Raw genomic sequence first — 18,457 nt, 5'->3', positions numbered from 1 at the left:
GCAAAATCTGTATTCTGGAAAAAGACACAATGGGGCATAGCCTCGCAACAAGCTTCCTCCATTCAGCAGCCCCCTTTCTGGTATACAGCTGCAGTTTATAAACCCAGGCAGGGTGGAGAGGTCTATTGGACACAGGTGTACTGTACCACAATCAGTAGAACCAGGCACACCTGTGTGCTGCTCCCCCGCAGACCACGCCCAATCCTCCACTCTGCCACACACATTAAAAAAATGTCCGGTGATGGTGAGAAGGGGAGGGGTTGCTCACTTTCTCACACTTCCCTCCCCCTCTGGAGTCTCGCCAACCCCGTTGCGAGACAGGAAAACGGCCATTTCCTCCGGTTGCCATAGCAACAGTAACTACGGGGGGCGGGGCTTAGCATAGTGTCAATCGTAGCAGAACAAACTTTCCCGCAGATGGTTAGAAAGGCTAGTGTGGACAATAACAATAACACAACATGGATGAATTGTTGACACGGACCTCAGAAGTTGTCGAGCCAGTGTCATCAAAGAAACACAAACCTGACCAAAAAAATCTACCAAAAAAAACAGCCGAAAAGAAAATGAAGGGTATCTTGCTCTTGGATTCATGGCAGCAGTGGTGGGGTCAGAGGAGAGAGTGTGTTCTCTTTCTAACTCCGTTCGGTATCTCAGCCTATAGGAGAGCGCTCTCATGCGGTCGAACTACGGAAACTCCAATGACACTCCGTCTGTTGGAGACAGAGCAATGACAGCAGTGACAGGAGAGCCCGCCCCTCTCCCTTATATTCCACTGCCGTCCGTTGTACCGACATTCTCGCTTTCTTCCCCGCGAGTGTAACTACAAGCTCTCCTCAGTCAACCCGACCAGATCTGTCCCGTGCTTCAGCTCACATACGAGCCCGTCTGTTGAGGGGATAGCTAACGCGTCGAGGCGAGCTCATCCCGTCGGTCTAGCAGCTTACACCTGCCAGCTCCCTCCCAACACTTTTACGGCCGTGATCCCCGTCGAGGTGGCTTTTTTCCCGGTCTCATGGCGACAGCCTCGGGAATGAGTGCCGGGAAAACTCCCGAGTCTTCATCCCGCTCTTGCCCAGCGGCATGTGGCTCTTACATCTCGGGCAGAGACGGTCACCCTCTCTGCATCGCGTGCATGGGAGTGGGCCACGCTAAAAACGCTCTCGCTAACCCTGAGTCGACAAGCCTCCAGCGCCAGAATGGGGTGACATTATGGACTCGTCCAACCTCCAGCTGCTCACCCAGCTCGAGCAGGACGTGCTGATGTGCGGCGGAGGCGAGGAGGACGACGACGCTGCGTCCGACCTCCTCGCTGACGATCATGACGAAGATGATGATGATGCCATCCTCCCTCAGCAAACCAGGCGCTCAGAGCGGGTCGGCTCCGACTCTCTCATCCAACGTCAATTTATATGACGTCTGCAAGCGGGCTGCGGCTAGACTTGGCCTCGAGTGGCCGGCTCCCCAGGCCAGCCAGGGACCCAAAAGGGACCTCTATGACGGGAAAGTCCTTCCCACCTCACAAGCCCCCGCCAAACAGCTCTTGCCTGTGGTCCCAGCGTGCGTCAGGGAGATGAAGCGCTACTGGGATAAGCCTCTGAGACACAGAGTGCCCGTCAAGGGTTTTTCAGGGCTGGATGTCCAGGGCATGGAGGAGATGGGGCTCTCCGCCAGTGGAGCCGTCTGTCGCCTCCCACCTCCACCATGGCCGCCGTGAAACCTTGTCGGCGTCCGGCCCCTTTCTCCCTGGGAAAATGGATAGGCTCACGGCCTCCATTTACCAGAAGGTCTATAAATCCTCAGCCCAGGCTGTGAGGGCGCTTAATGTCGTCAAGCTCCTCTCTGCTTACCATGCAGAGCTACTGGTGGACATGAGGCAACAGCTCGACTCGGGCTCCCCCAACCCCGCTGTGTGGGAGGAGATCTGCATCACTACCGATCTCATCCTCCGCAGCTCCCGGGGTGCTGTGCAGGGGTGTGGCCGCTCCATGGGCCTCGCTGTGGCAGGCGAGCGGTCGTTATGGCTGAACCTGTCCAGCTTGGCTGATAAGGAGAAGGAGGACATCATGGACGCGGAATTCTACCCGTCTAAGGGCCTGTTCGGTCCTGCCATCGACACCATGAAGCAGGCGTGCAACCTCAGGAAGAAAGAGGGAGAGGCTTTCAACCTCTGCCTCCCTCGTAGACCTGCTCCCCGCCGGCCCCAGCCTCCTCACCAGAGCTTTGCAGCCACGGCCAGGGGTGGCCAGCGGTCCCACTCACGGCAGACTTTTGTCCCGCCTGAGGAACAGGCTGCGAATCCCCAGGTGAAGAACCCCCGCCACAAACCGTGGGGCAAGCAGTCCTTTGCCGCGGCTAAAAACCGTCCTACTAACCCTTCGGACCGGAAGAAGAGGCGTGCCACCTGATTCACCTCACCATTCTGGGGGTCTTGATGTGAAAAAAAAAAATACCCCAAGAAATAAAACACGGCTGGAAAAACCTGAAAAATGAAGGCAATATATTAGTATACAGAAAAGGTTTCCCTTTTTTTCGTATTATTCCGCACTCTTTTTTCGTCCGTTAATACGGTCCGAAACGCACATGCACCTATGCATGGCATACATCGTTGGATGCGTCTCCATCACCTTGATGGGCATTACTTTTCTCAGTCAAAATTGTTACCGTGGCAACACTAGATGCCAAAAAGCAAAAAAAAAGGCGAAAATTTTGATGCCTATTGCTCGGCCGAACTTTATTGTAGAGACATAGTTCAAACTTTCAAACACTCGGCCCGATTGGCACTAACGGACTGTACGACCTCATTATACCAATTATTACAGTTTGCGATATTTACCTTTCTTTTTTTTCAGTGTCTCTCTCGCTTCAGCGAGGGACGCACGGTGCAGTTCAGGGGGTGTCTCAGTCTTCTTGGCTCCATGGCTTTGCTGTTGGTGGTGGTCCCGTGAAAATGAGAGATTTCCAGCGATGGGTAGCCTCGCTATGTTTATGCCCCCGACGTCACCGCTCCCGCCCGGTTACGATGACGGCGGTTTGCCGAAAAATTTAAATAACAATAAAAGATTATAAATATATAAATATTTGTGGTTGCTGTTTCTGTTCCACAACATTGTAAGCCACATTTGAGATGAAGGCTGAATATAGGGGTAATTTTAATTAAAAAAAAGAAAAGTAGCCAGTCACACCCCCCTGGTCTGCGGACCGCTCAGGTGATCAGAACTGCAAATGTTGTTTGTAAACATCCGCATTTTTATCCACCAATTACAAATTCACAGCCAGCAGCGCTCCTTTCAAAACACAACACAAAGCTCCAAGTCAAGACCAAGATGGATATACGTTCATTTTTTAAACCAAAAGAAAAACAGACACAAAACATTGCCGAAGCTGCTGCCAATGTGACAGTGAGTCGGAGGGGAGCGACGGCACCTGCAGCCAACGCGTCAGCAACCCCCCCAGTGTCTAACACCGGCTCACCTGATGGTGCAGCCGGCCATATGAGCAGCGATGACCCGGGAGGAGGAGGAGACTGCACTGCCGGTAATCCTGCTATTATATTGGTCAAATTATGCTCAAATCATTGTTATGCAACTGTTTTGGGTGAAAAAAAACTTCAAAATTTTCGCGCACCCGCGCAATGCGCGGGCGCGAGGATTCCTCCCTATATAGTTTCACCAAATATTCAGTCACCCGCCGCCTATGTGACTATGATAATAATTATAGTCATGTTCCTTTTTACTGTAGATGGTTGGTTCGCTATGTTTTGGTAAAGCTTGTGGGCACTGTCAGCTGTTCTTCATGCAGGGGAGTGACAAGTGATTGCTTAAGGGAGAACCCCCGCACCCCGCACCCCCTGGCAAAAACGTCTTCCTGCGCGCCTGGCTGAACGCTCTGTGCGCGGAGGCTTTACGCACATACGTGGAGAGGACGAGGAGACCACGTGTTGGGGGGGGGGGGGGGGGGGGGGGGGGCGTTGGGGGGTGCCGTTTCTCGCTGGTGGTGGGTTTCCTCCCGCCCTCTTCTTGCCCTTGGGTTGCTGGTGGCCTGGGTTCCGGGTTCTTCCTTGAGAACACTTCAGGAGCTTTGACAGGACTATTACACACACATAGCCACACATATACATACACGTAGCCACACAGATATACACACACACACACACACACACACACACACACATAGCCTCATATACATATACACGCTCGCACACACACATACACACATACAGCCACTCAAACATATACATATACACACGCACATACACACACATAGCCACACATACACATACATACACACACACACACACACAGCCACACATACATATACAGACATATACACACACACACACACACACACACACACACACACACACACACACATAGCCACACAGACATATACATACACGCACACACACACATAGACATACACATTGGCTTGTTCACCTGCATGCTTGCTCTGTAGTTTTTGGGGTTAGTTAATCGCGGTAGCCTAGCTCAGACTGTGATTGGATCTCGAGATTTGGGTAGATTGCTGCTTGTGTTTTGGCCGGTTCCGTGTCGGTTTCGTGTTTCGATTGTGGTTTTTGTTGCAGATTTCCAGTGCTCGACGTTTGTCTCCATGTGTTCTTGCTTCCTGGTTTAGCAGCAGATGTCACCCCCCCCCCCCCAAAAAAAAACAACCCCCCAAAAAAACTGGGTTTGTATGTGTATATATATGTATGTGTATGCGTATGTATGCGTATATACTGCACATGTATATATATTAAATATAGTAACAATGCACATATATATGCCTTAGGTTTTTACCAGCATGGTATTAACCATTAATATGTGTGCAGACAAGGTAAGAACAAACAACCTAGAGACCACCCACCCCTCTCAGGTCAAAAAGCTACTTGATCTCTTTAAAAAAAAACTGGCAGAATACCATCAACAGGAGAATCGCATGGTAAAAGCTGCATCAATAAACAGCTCAAATGGTTTCATATAGAGTTGCATACAGAATTGCACGATGCAAAAAACCACACACAATTGATGAGCAGCTCATTCATTCCCACTGCACTAAACATGGTGTCAGTTATGCTTGGCGAGACAATCCCAGCAAAATTAAAAGCTGTCCAACTGTCAAACGATACAGTTGCGAGACATATCAGCGACATTTCAAGTGATCTTGAGGAACAACTCGTAGAAAAATTACAGGAAAGTCGTTTTGCATTACAAGTGGACGAAGCTACTGAGAGCAATAAAGACTGCTTGTTCCTCTCACACATCTGCTTTGTGAATTGCGAGTCACTATGTGAGGATTTGTTATTTTGCAAATACATAAAAAAAATCGAGCCACAGCTGATGAGCTTTTTGGGATCAGTTACCTCAAAGAACACCTGAAATGGGAAAACTATGTGGGCTTTTGCTCTGATGGCGCACAGACCATGGCAGGGTCAAGAAACAGGCTGCAGGCACTAATAAAGAGGGCTGCACCAGATGCGCACTGGACTCACTGTGTCATTCACAGGGAAGCGCTAGCGTCACGGCAGCTCAGCCCTGACCTAAATGAGGTTTTAACAGAAGTCGTGAGCGTGGTAAATTTTATCAACCCGACTACTGAAAACACGACTGTTCTCCGCACTTTGTGAGGAAATGTGAGCTGATCACACATCTGTGTGGTTTCACAGTGAAGCAAGGTGGCTCTCCCGGGGCAAAGTTCTGTCACACGTCTTTAAGCTCGGGGCAGAGATTTTCTTAAAGGGGGAGAGCATGTATGAGGCTGGAAGTTCAGTGATGAACAATTTCTGTTGAAGCTACCTCAGTGATGTGTTTGGCAAGATGAAGGAATTAAATATTCAGCTCCAAGGCAAAGACAAGCATCTACCTCAGCTGGCAGACAAAATCACTGCAGTCTCCTGAAAGCTCGAGGTATGAGACAGACGCCTCGATCTACAGAATATCCATGTTTTTGAGAACCTGAGTGAAGTCGCTGGAACCACTGATTCTGCAGCCACCAGAATGATCCCATGTATTAAGCAGCACATCTCTTCCCTGAGAGGACTGTTTTCAAAATCCTTCCCCATCGACAGTGCTCAGTATGACGTTACTGTATGGGTTACATTGGCGGATCTAGACTCTTTTACATGGGGGGGGGGGGGGGGGGGGGGGCAAAGCGGTGGCAGGATGTCTAGACAGGGTGGCATGGGACAACATCAGCGCAGTATGAGTACATTCCAATGTCTATAAACTTCTTTTTGCTGCTCCTTGCAGGGTTTTGGGGAACTTATTTAAATTAGGTTGCACTGGTGCATCCCTACGGAAGAGTATTAGGGCCACCTCCTGAATTCTCCTCCATTCTCTCTTCTTCCTTTCTATCCCTTTCTTCTGCCTTCTTCTCCTGGTTGCTCTTCCCTTTTTTGCTGAAATAACTTGCAATATTTCTCTTTTCAAATGTTCTGATGCAGGGCATGAAGCACTTGAGGCTGAAACTCAGACCTCACCTGGCAACAAATAATTCAATTTCATGATTGGCCGATAGGTTGGTAACTCCAGACAGCTGCTCTGAGGTGTAGCGCACTACAGCGTAGTCTGCCTTGGACTCGTGTGTAAGATGGGCAGTTGGAATTTCTGGGCGGTGAAGTTAATGGTTTCTTAGCGTGAGAAATGTGTGAGAGTTAGGAGCCCTGTCATACACCAACGATTCAGACATAACAACCCGTTTTGACTAGTGATTAACAGACACACTGAACAGTTGCCTTAGGCGGTTGGTTCCTGGTTAGCCAACAGAAGTTTGCCAACTCGCTCTCTCCGTCCGCACAGCAACACAGCAGCACCTGCAGGAGGTCCGTCACACAGACTCACAGCATGTGCAGGGGCATAACTAAGTATTTTAGGGGCCAAAGTTAATCTTTCATAAACAATAATCATGCTTTAGGTCAATGCATTGGGGCGCTTTTGAGCAGAATAGTAATTTGTTTTTAGTATCTTTTTAAGAACATTAAAGTTAGGGGGCCACTCAAGAGCCTTGCACGCCCCCTGTGGATGCGCCCCTGCTGGGTTATGGATCTGTTCAAGTCAGCAGGTTGGTATTTCGACATTTTTATTGAATAATATACTCATATATTATACATGCATCTTATTTATGTTGTATGCTACTTACTAACTTGGAATGGATTGTTGTCACACAGATTTCTTTGTGTTTATTATGCAATGACAAATTAAGTAAGCCTATTTATTTATGTTCCATCTGCAGCACCTGCTGATTTTAGATCTGCTGAGGAGGACCAGTTCATTGATATGACATCTGACTCCACCCTGAAGCTGAGGTTTACAGCTTAGACTCTGTGAATTCTGGTTTGGAGTGGAGAGGGAGTATCCACTCATCAGGCAGAGAGCTGTGTGCATTCTTCTTCCCTTTGCCACATCATATCTCTCTGAGATGGGCTTTTCAGCTGTTACTTCACTGAAAACATGGTACAGATCTCAGCTGAACATTGAGCATGACTTGAGAGTGTAAGTATCAAGCCTGCAACCAGGCTTTGAAAAGATGTGCAATGCAAAACAGGCTCACTGCAGCCACTACTGCAGGGGTAAAACTCACTTCACTTGCTCACCTATCTTGCCAAATGCACACTCGTCTTTTTGTGGCACTTTTATTTTCTCAATTTTTGAACTTGATTTAAGTTATGACACAGCTGCGCTTTTATTTTCTCTATTGTTGCTGTTATTTCATGTTATTGAGTTAGAATTTAGATACAACACTATGTTACTTGATGATACTTTTTTTTTTGTATGATTTATTTATAAAATTTTGAGCATACAAATACACAATACACCTCCTACATGGAGAGACACTGATACACAGATGAATACCATGGAACAGGGTATGAACAAAGAGGCAGTTTTATCTGCAATTCCCACCCCCACCCCTTCCCTCCCGTACAAGTAAAAACGAAACTAACACAACTAATTATATACATAAATGAAAAAAAATAAAATAAAATGAATAAATAATTAAAAGAAAACAAAAAAAAACTAAACTGCTACTGTACTATAGGCTAATGTTTATGTGTGTGTGTGTGTGTGTGTGTGTGTGTGTGTGTGTGTGTGTGTGTGTGTGTGTGTGTGTGTGTGTGTGTGTGTGTGTGTGTGTGTGTGTGTGTGTGTGTGTGTGTGTGTGTGTGTGTGTGTGTGCGTGCGTGTGTGGGGGGGAGGGGGCGGGCAAGACTAGGTTGTCTAGATGTCAGGGTCAACCTTTAATTGGAGAGATCTGACATGATCTAGGAAGAGTTGCCATATTTCATGGAACTTCCGTTCAGAGAAACGAAGAGAGTATTTAATATTTTCCAGTCCCATAAAATGCAGGGCGTCTTTAATCCATTGAGAATGAGAGGGAGGGTGAGGGCGTTTCCACCGCATCAGAATGGCACGTCTTGCTAACAATGTGAGAAAGGCAACAAGCTCAGCAAAGTGGAACGGCAGTGAAAGGCCAGTGGGTAGGACACCAAACAGGGCGAGTAGTGGCGAGGGTCGGATGTTGGCAGATGTGATGGCTCAGAGGGAGCTAAAAACACAATCCCAGAACGGAGCAAGGGTGGGGCAAGACCAGAACATGTGACTGAGATGGGCTGGACCTAGATGACATTTGTCACAGTTTGGGTCGATGTCAGGATATATATGAGCCAGCTTAGTCTTAGACCAGTGAACTCTATGCACCACTTTACACTGTAGAACTCCATGGCGAGCACAGATAGACGAGGAGTGGACCCTACTCAGAGCCTGCTCCCAGGTGGCAGGATCTATATCTTCACCAAGTTCTAGGGACCAAGCATTGCGAAAGGTGTCAGAGGCTACAGTCCGACTATTGAAGAGAGTACTGTACAATATTGAAATTGAACCTTTGCGGCTGGGCTTAATATCAAATAGTGTATCAACAAGAGTAGAAGGAAGGAGAGCAGGGAAGCCAGGAAAATGAATGCGAACAAAATCCCGGACTTGCAAATACCTAAAGAAATGGATGCGACGCAAATTGAAAGCCTCAGTTAGCTGGTCGAAGGAAGCAAATGTGCCACTGATGTAAAGCTGTTTTAGTGAAACAATCCCTAGATCTTTCCAGACCAAAAAAGCTCTATCAATAACAGATGGAGTGAACAGAGGATTAGAATGAATTGGTACCAAGACAGGTATTTCCTTAAGTCCAAATTGTCGCTTGAACTGATTCCAGATTGTAAGGCAGTTTTTCACTACAATATTACTGGAGCGAGAAGCTGGTGACAGTGACAGCGGGAGGCACAGCAGGGACAGCAACGAAGAGGGACTACATGTGGCTTCCTCAACCTGCAGCCATGATGGAGACTGGCTGTCGGAGTGGCACCAGTGCAACATTGCTCTTATGTTCGCAGCCCAATAATAAAGCAAAAAGTTGGGCAGAGCCAGGTCTACTTGATGTTACTTAAATACATTTTAAAATGTTAATCTTGGTGTACTTCATTAGCATTGTGTTGGGGCGATGGGGGCAGGTGGGCCTTGAAAATACCCCCTTGTCCAGAGTGGGACAAACTTTGAGAACCACTGTCTTAGTCCGACTGATGTCGAAGTTTTCAAAGCCATTTATACACCTTAGTCGGGCTGTAGTTGAACCATCGATTTATATGGCATGTATACGCAAACCACGGTTAGCCGAGCTAGTGACTGGCCTGGGAGTGGAAGTGACAACAACACAGTAGCAGAAGAATAACAGGAGGAGGAACAATGAAAAACGATCCAGCTTAGTATGTACAATTATGTTCAGAGCTGCTGCATCGTTAGCTTCCATATCTTCGTGTGTTGTTGTCCTCCTTCCAAGTCTACTTCAAGTCTGCTGCGTTTGTTTACTAATTCTCACTAACCGGAATAATGCATGTAGCCATGGAGTGGGACGCACCTCACTCAATAATTTGATTCACTTCCTGCGCACGTAAACTCGGATTTCTTGGAAACTCCTCAACTCAGTTACTGCCAACAGCTCGATTTAGATGTGCATGTAACCGTACATGCTACCGAGGCCACTTTGCTAAATAATTATATAATTTTCTTGTTCTCAATGTAGTCTTTTTTATTATTTCCGTTTCCTTTTTAATTATCAAACTGTAGCACTTTGAGATTCTCAGGAATGTAAAGTGCATTATAAATAAAATGTATTATTATTATTATTATTATTATTGTTATTATTAGTAAATGCCACTGTTTTCAGCATGGTCACGATTACATTTGAATCCTTAGCTTTCAATTAAATTTTCTAATTTAATGTTAAATAAAAGATTTTTTAAATTTTTTTTTAAAGAAAATGGGAACCTTGATGTTACTTCTGGAATCAATGCTTGTAAATCAAGTGCGAACAGGCTGAACTAAATACAGATGTGATTTTACAGTTAGTGCAGGTCCTAGGGTAATTAAAGTCCAGTGGGTGCAAGGCTACTCTAGAGGCATCTGAGATATACATTTAATGGCTGAAGATTAGCATAATATGGCAACTTTACATGCATTGCTTTTAGACTTGCTCACATGTGGACGTGTGACATCAACTGAGTGAAAACATTATACAGAGGTAGTGGTATGAAATGTTAAGTAAGTGATTTTATCAACACCTGGAAAGATAAAATTACGCAATAAATAAAAAAACAAGAACAAAGAATTGCTTTGGGAGGTTCGTGGTGCAAAGATACGGACATGTATCTGGCAAAAATTGTTGATTTCTTCTGCGGTTTGTTCCGGGTCATGTCCAGGGCAACTGGGGTAGATAAAAGATTTTCATTTATTTTTTTTTAAAGCAATGTTGTTTAAGAGTGTGTGTTAGTACCAAACAGACCTTCATCTCCAAATATTAGCTTTCTTCTCCCATCATTCCCTCCTCCCCGTGCACTGGTGGGGGATGAGAATGTGTGGATGTGAGAGAAATGAAAAGAGCAAGAGGGCCTGTTTGGTCTGACAAGTTTGAATTGAATTTACTCTGGTGTGGCTACAGCGGACACACGAGAGGAGGGATGGACAGGAGGTGGAGATTGTTTTCCATTTTTTTTCAGGTCTTTCAGGGTCTGTAGAGAGCCGAGTGGGAAGACTGGGACTGCAATTGCCTTGTTGAGCCACAGCATCAGTCAGCCTTAAACTGTGGATTGTAAGTTATGGAAGTCAAGTTTATGAGCAGCCACGGAGCCTCTTGTTGGATCTAAGCTTGTTCTTTTATTTATTTAATTTTATTTTTTCATCCACCAGATAGAAGAAATTGTGTTCCCACCTGCATTCAAAAGGGCCGCTGTGTTCTTTCTGGTTTGGGTTTACACATTTATGTTATCTCAGCCACCTTGAAATGTTATGAGTCCTTTGATCAGAAACTTACTTTGATGAAAAGATACTGCACACCAATTTCTATGCTGACTGATGTGAAGTGCTACAGAGGTAATAATTTGGGCACATAACATAACATTTTTAGATTCTGACAGATGCTTCCCTGGTGCTTGTGGGATAAAGAGAAGTTGCAGCAAGCCTGATGAGGAGAGATGGGATGTCTCAGACTCAGTGTTGGAACAACTTTGCAAACCAAGTGAGAAGGGAGGCAGTTTTACTTTTATTCTGTTGAAATGTTTAACATCTTGTTTTGCGACATGCGTCCCGTTACCACTAGTCCCATGTGAATGGATGACACTCACAGAGCTGCTTTGCTGGTACTGTCAGTTCTTTGGGGATGGGACGTGGGAGCTTGATTTTCCAGCACACACCCCGAGGGAAGTAGCAAAGGACTCTGCTGGGTACATTTTTTTATTTTATTTATTTTTTTTTTAGCACATCCCACATACATTATTATGAAAGCTAGAACAAATTTTCATGCTTTTACACTAAAATAAGAAAAGCAAATCTCTATGTTTACCACGTGTCATTTTCATTGTGCTCTGTTTGTGTGCCAATTCATCTATTTATATTTTTGTTTTAGCCCATTTACTGCCTTTATGTGGTAAACATATATACATATTTATGCACACGATTTGGTGATGACCTATCTGGATGTGTTTCAACATGGATGGAAATAGATATGTTGATCCACCTTTGACTCTGCTACACACATTGTTTTTGGCAGCCTTTTTTTTGCTGTGTGTTTCCTGTTGTCATAGCCAAACCTAAGAAATAAAGGCACAACAGTCACATCTTGGTTAGCCATGTTTACTATAGTTTGGTTGTCACATACCCATACATATGTTTTCAGTGTATATCTGACAGTCTGATAAACGGGTGATCTTGGAGGAAAAATTAAACACTAGGATGCACGAGTTCACCAGTCTCAAATCAGGAATCCCAGTCAAGTCTCACGCCACTGGTGTGTAAATATTAACAAAAATAGACCTGATCATTTATGCAAAAACTTTGAAAACATAAAAAAAAAACTTATTGGGTTTTTTGTATTATCATTTGTAGTAATATTAATTAAACATTGCTTTACATTTGAATTGATGTTAGTTTTTCCATTTAAAAGTTAATAGTATTAATAATTTATTACTCAAAGAAATCCTTATTGGTTACTAACAAAACCTGCTTCATGGAACATTATATTATATTATATTATATTATATTATATTATATTATATTATATTATATTATATTATATTATATTATATTATATTATATTATATTATATTTCATTATATTATATTACATTATGTTATATTATATCACATCATATTATATTATATTACATTACATCATATTATGTCCCGTTCCCATTGTGACTTGGTGGAAGTAGTGCTGTCAGGCAGAGATGAGCAGCAACAGCTGAAACTGTTCCTCGTCCAGTGGAAGCAGCTCTTAATTTACTATCAAGGACAGTATTAGTTCCCATCTTGATTCCTTTCAAATTAAAATTTTTAAGAATGGATTTTAACTGAAAATATTGAAAATATGCAGAATCATCCAGACAGAACTGTGTTTTAATCTCATTAAATGGCACAATATCTCCATCCCTTACAACCTGCCCCACCTGGGTAATATTGTGTTGTTGCCAGGTATTATTAGTCAGTGTCCTGCCGCCTGCTGTTAACAGTGGGTTATTCCAAATAGGACAAGATGGTAAAGACAATCCATCTATTAATATTTGTTTGTGTACTGTCTTTGCGATTTCACAGGAAAAATCAATAAGTGAATTATCTATTTTGTCATTATATTTGGGATAGTACCATAAAGATGAAATTATGGTATTTTTCAAAACGTAGAGGGGGAAATATCCGTTTTTGTAAATATCTGGCTATGTGTAAATGTGGCCTAAGTCTGTACCAAGTTAATTACCGATATCACAATTGTCAATATTGTCAATTGAAACAAAAATGAGGAAAAGTCATGTCCATCGAACATGATCAGATACTATTGAGGATTTTTAAAATGTATCCAAAGCACTGTATCATCGAGTGAAAACTATCTTAAAATCAACCCTGTATCTTCAGTTGGTCCACTGACTCCTGCAGCAGGCTGCATACTGTACATTGAAAGGATGTTTTTCTGATCTCAGCTATTGACTCAGCTAAAATACCTGCTTCCCCAGATGATGTGGATGTTCCAGCATTGTCCAACCAGGCCCCATCTTTTACCAGACATAGAGGGATTATTCTGTACACAGGTGCGGTAACTTTGTGGACGACTACAAATGCACAGACCCAATTAAAGCAGAGCCTGAATCATTTGCCACAAAATCAATGGAGATCTGTTCCTAAACACAGGAGGCAGCAGTGTCTGAGATGGTGCAAACAAAGTAAAGCTTCTTGTGATTTTACCATCACTGTCCTCCCCTCTCCACACTGAGGGCAGTCTAATAGTGTTTAAGTACTGTCAGGGTGATGCTAATTACTTGTAGAAATGCATGCAAGTGTTTTGTTTTGTTCATTATTTGCTGCTTTCGTGAAAATGGTTGTGTTTGGTAAAAATACAAACATCTTTTACGAAAACCTTTATTCTTGCAAGTTTACAGACACAGCCCAACCCCCCCCCCCCCCCACTCCCCATTCTTTAACCACATAGCCATCAAACCTTTGAACATGAGGTCAACATTCATAGACTGCATCCCCATCTTTTTATTTCTACTACTAAGCCAGATCTGTTCATCTTAGCTGGCCTATAAAAATAAAATTGGCCAAACACATCCTCCTGTGCTATGTTGCGGAATAATTTGGACCAAAAACAAAAATACAATCGTCTAAGACAAGCCCTAGAGCAGTGAACCGGTGAGTCAAAAGTTTGAAAAGGGGAGCAAGCCTTCCTCAGGCTGAAAAAATGCGCAATGAGTCCCTGATCAATGGTCTATTCGTGCCACGTGTTTGTTTGTAGACACGGACCTGTGCACCATCCCCCGCTGAAGATCTGTGCTACGCTTGGCTATGGGAGGTTTCTACAGGGACAGACCACCCGAGATTTCCTGCAGCCAACAAAGCTCTATTGAGGAACTTCTTGTTTTTGTCTCTTTTCTTTCTTTAATGATTGAGTATTTTCTGGCAGTGATAGTGCCTTAAAATATAAAACAGCACCACCATCTCACTCCTGTCCCTCCACATCAGTATGGAAAAACCAAGGATGTATAATCCTGCCATATATAAGGCTGGACCCCTGCTGAATCCATATCCAATCCCTCCCTGAACAAGCTGCCACCAATAACAAGCATAAGTGATATCAATCATTTCAAATGATATGTGAAGCATGAAGTGTTATAGTTGAAATTTTGAACACCCCTATCTCACGGCTGACTTATATAAATATAAGTCGAAAAATCTAACTTGTTCACTACATAAATGATAAACAAGTACTGTTTGAGGACAGCCATCGTGAATATGAATGTTAAGTGCTCCTTTGCAGATGTTGTCTGAGCTTCTTGGTAGTGTATTTTTTTAAATCTTTCATATAGTTTTGCTTTTCTACCTTTTTAAGGTAACTTTTGCTGAAGCCTTTAAATTTCCAGTTTTGGGTGGGGAGTCAGCATCTCAGCGAATCAAAATTCAGCCAACGTTTACCCCATGCTGTGCTCAGGAGCAGAAGACACAACAGGCAGGCAGAGTAAAATCCAAGTTTGCTGTTTTATTACATAAGAAAGTCAGTTCCCTTGCAATCAGTCCAAACAGTTGAAAGACTGAAGGAAACTCAGCTAGCGGTCCATGTTTTTGGAGGGTATGGAGTTCTTGGAGGACAAAAAAATTGTCACAATACCCACTGTGTTGTTTATTATTGCACAAAATAACATTTATGGCCAATCGTGAAACTCACAGCTGAAATTTCAAATCAAATCAAATCAATCTTTATTTGTATAGCGCTTTTCATACAAATAAATAATGCAACACAAAGCACTTTACATAAACTTAATAATGCCCCCCCCACACACACACACATGGACAGGCACAAGCACACTACAATTCACACTAGTATATAGCTGAGCACTGAAGATCCAGGTGAGGAGACGGTATCAGGGAGCCGTCCACGCCAGGAGGTCTCATAACCCGCAACCACGGACGGATAGAGGAGTCCACACCACAGCGGTAAAGACATGGTGCAGAGTTCCACAACCATCCAGGCCAGAACCACCCCCAGGACGACCCCCAGGACGACCCCCCTGCAGGCCAGAGTCACTCCCAGCATGGAGGCTCCCCATGAGGAAACACTGGAGCTAAAAGCTACAAGAAAGCAGGATAAGATAGGCTATGAAGTTAAAATACACACTAAAAGAGTTTGAAAGTATAACATAAAATCCTAAAAGTAGGTCTAGAAAGCAAGACCTGCTAAAACAAACATAAGAACAACTTAAAACCATAAGACCATGAAACCTGGGTTAAAACAACAATCAGAATCAGAATCAGAATCATCTTTATTGGCCAAGTTTGAACATTGTCCAACAGGGAATTAGATTCCGGTTGTTTCGCTCGCTGTAGCCAGATTTAAAAATAGCAAACAGTAAAGTAAATAAACAAATGTAGTAAATAAACAATTGTAGGCACTTATTAACATATATATATACAATTAGAGAACTGAAAGGTGCAGCAGTATGAGGTAGAAAAATGACGGCTCTAAATAAAATAACATGTACAATTTCTTAAAGAGAAAGGTGCAGCAGAATGAGGCAGATATGATTGTTGCTGGAAGGTGCATTGTTACAGAATGTGATAGTTATTATAATTACTGCTATTACTGTTATTGCACGGTGATTGGTTTCTCTGAGACTCTATTAATTGTGAGAGTTCATCAGAGCAACAGCTTGGGGGAAGAAACTGTCTCTGTGTCTGGAGGTTTTAGCGTACAGATCTCTGTAGCGCCGTCCAGAGGGCAGGAGTTCAAACAGACTGTGTCCTGGGTGTGAGGGGTCTGCAGTGATGCTACCTGCCTGTTTCCTGGTCCTGGACCGGTACAGGTCCTGGATAGATGGGAGGTTAGTCTCAATTATCCTCTCCGCAGACCTAATTGTCCGTTGCAGTCTGTGCCTGTCTAGTGTGGTGGCCAATCTGAACCAGACAGTGATGGAAGTGCAGAGAACAGACTGGATGATGGCAGTGTAGAAGGTGGTCAACAGCTGCTGTGTCAAACAAGAACAGCTAGTTAAAACAAGGGTATTCGAGAAAGACTAAAAGGAATCAGCTAAAAACCAATTTAAAAAGGCGAGTCTTGAGCCTCCTTTTAAAAACATCAACAGTCTCTGCGGCCCTGAGGTTCTCCGGCAGGCTATTCCACAGACGTGGGCCGTAGTAGTGAAATGATGCCTCACCGTGTGTTATGCAAACATTATTTGCAAACATTATACTATGTGGAGATGGAAACTGCTTCAAATGTTGAACTCAGTGCATCTGTTTGTTTTACCACTGCCGGAATATTGAATCACTGAATACCAACAACAACTGTGTGTTCTGTATGATTATATATGTTTATTTCCACAAAATCAGATACGTATAGAACAGACAGAAGATTGCTTGGCATTTAGTCACAGTCTGTGGGATCAACAGCATCTCTTGTTTTCTTTAAATACAGCTGGGGGAGTTTGCCTAATGTGTGCTTTTAAACATACGTATGTTTTCTGGCGTTGCACACTGCTGTGTGTTGTAGTTGGTTGCGTCTCTCTGTTTGATGGCTGGTGGCAGGAGCACAAAGCCAAGGAGTCAGACGAGCCTGAACTCTGATGCCTCTGATCTTCCCTGCATCCTCCCCCTCAGTGAGAATGAGTGAATGCGAAGGGATACACTTGCAGTTTTCTTTTGTTGGAGTGGCAACAACGTAATGATTTGATCTGCAATGCAACAGCTGCATTAGGGTCGCATCAGTGGAAATGGTGCACTTATCCAGGATAATATCCAACAGAATTATGAGCACAAGATTTAGTGCAAATATTAATGCGTCAGTGAACTACAATGTATTGGCCTTGGAGCATCGCCAAAATGTGGGAAAAATACCTCATGATAATTAGACATCACAGCTTCATTTGCAGCCGATGTCCATGAAAACAGTAGTTCTGAAGCTCTGTGAAGGCTCTGGTGGGTTCAGTCTACTTCTCTGCACTTCGACAGACACAGAGTATTAAGTGAGTTTGTGGGGGGTTCTGTCACTGCTTCAAGGTGAATGACAAACTCGCTGCGAAATCAGCACATTTCATTCTCTTTATATCCAGTGGTAAAGAGAGCCTTAGAGCTGCTTTGTTAGCAGAGAGTTTTTATATTTAAATTGAAACCAAGGACATATCTGGGTATGGACTAAAAGAAAGTTGTGGAGGTGGTGGTGTTGGAGGTGGCGGGGTTCCTTCTCACTGGCTCCAAGGAAAGCAGGATACCATGAAACATCACCACTGTGAAACTATGTGGTGTCACTGAAATTAAAACTTCCACAGGAATATGCATTTTATATGTTCACATCTCTCAAATGACCGCAGAGGTATTATCTGTTCAAAATGAAATAGGCAATTTAATCCTTAATATATTTATCATTATAGACTCTCTGCCTCTGTGGGCCCTTCCTGAAGAATTATAGTTCTATATCTAGCAGAAATACAAAGCACTACAAAATTAATTTAACTGCAGTGGATTTCAAAGGTAACACGTCCTCGACCCTACGCAGCCACATGGCCGCTTGTTCATGCACTGAAAAAAAGACACTTACAAAGCTTTCTGAAATAACAGGAAGAACGTTTTCTTTTCACAGGCCACAAAATCTGACCTCATTATGGACTTTTCACTACAAGCCCCAGTCTTCTCATTCTGAAGCTTTCATTTTCACTTTCAATTCAATTTCACACAACATGTTTTTCTCCTTATAATTGTAGAATCAAAATTAAGTGTGTCAAATTAGCGCATTAATTGCGATTAATTAATTACAGGGATATTTAGCGCGTTTATGTTTTTTAATCGCTTAATCTATTTTTTAATCTCTAACTTTACTTTTCTGTTTGCAAGGTGCCTTTACTATGAAATCTGCGTTTGTGTGGTGGGCTTCTTGTGCTTGAGTTATTA

The sequence above is a fragment of the Cololabis saira genome, chromosome 4 (genome assembly GCF_033807715.1).
Source record: "Cololabis saira isolate AMF1-May2022 chromosome 4, fColSai1.1, whole genome shotgun sequence".
Lineage (NCBI taxonomy): Eukaryota > Metazoa > Chordata > Actinopteri > Beloniformes > Belonidae > Cololabis > Cololabis saira.
The sequence above is the reverse complement of the archived record's forward strand: the minus strand, read 5'-3'. Positions refer to the sequence as shown.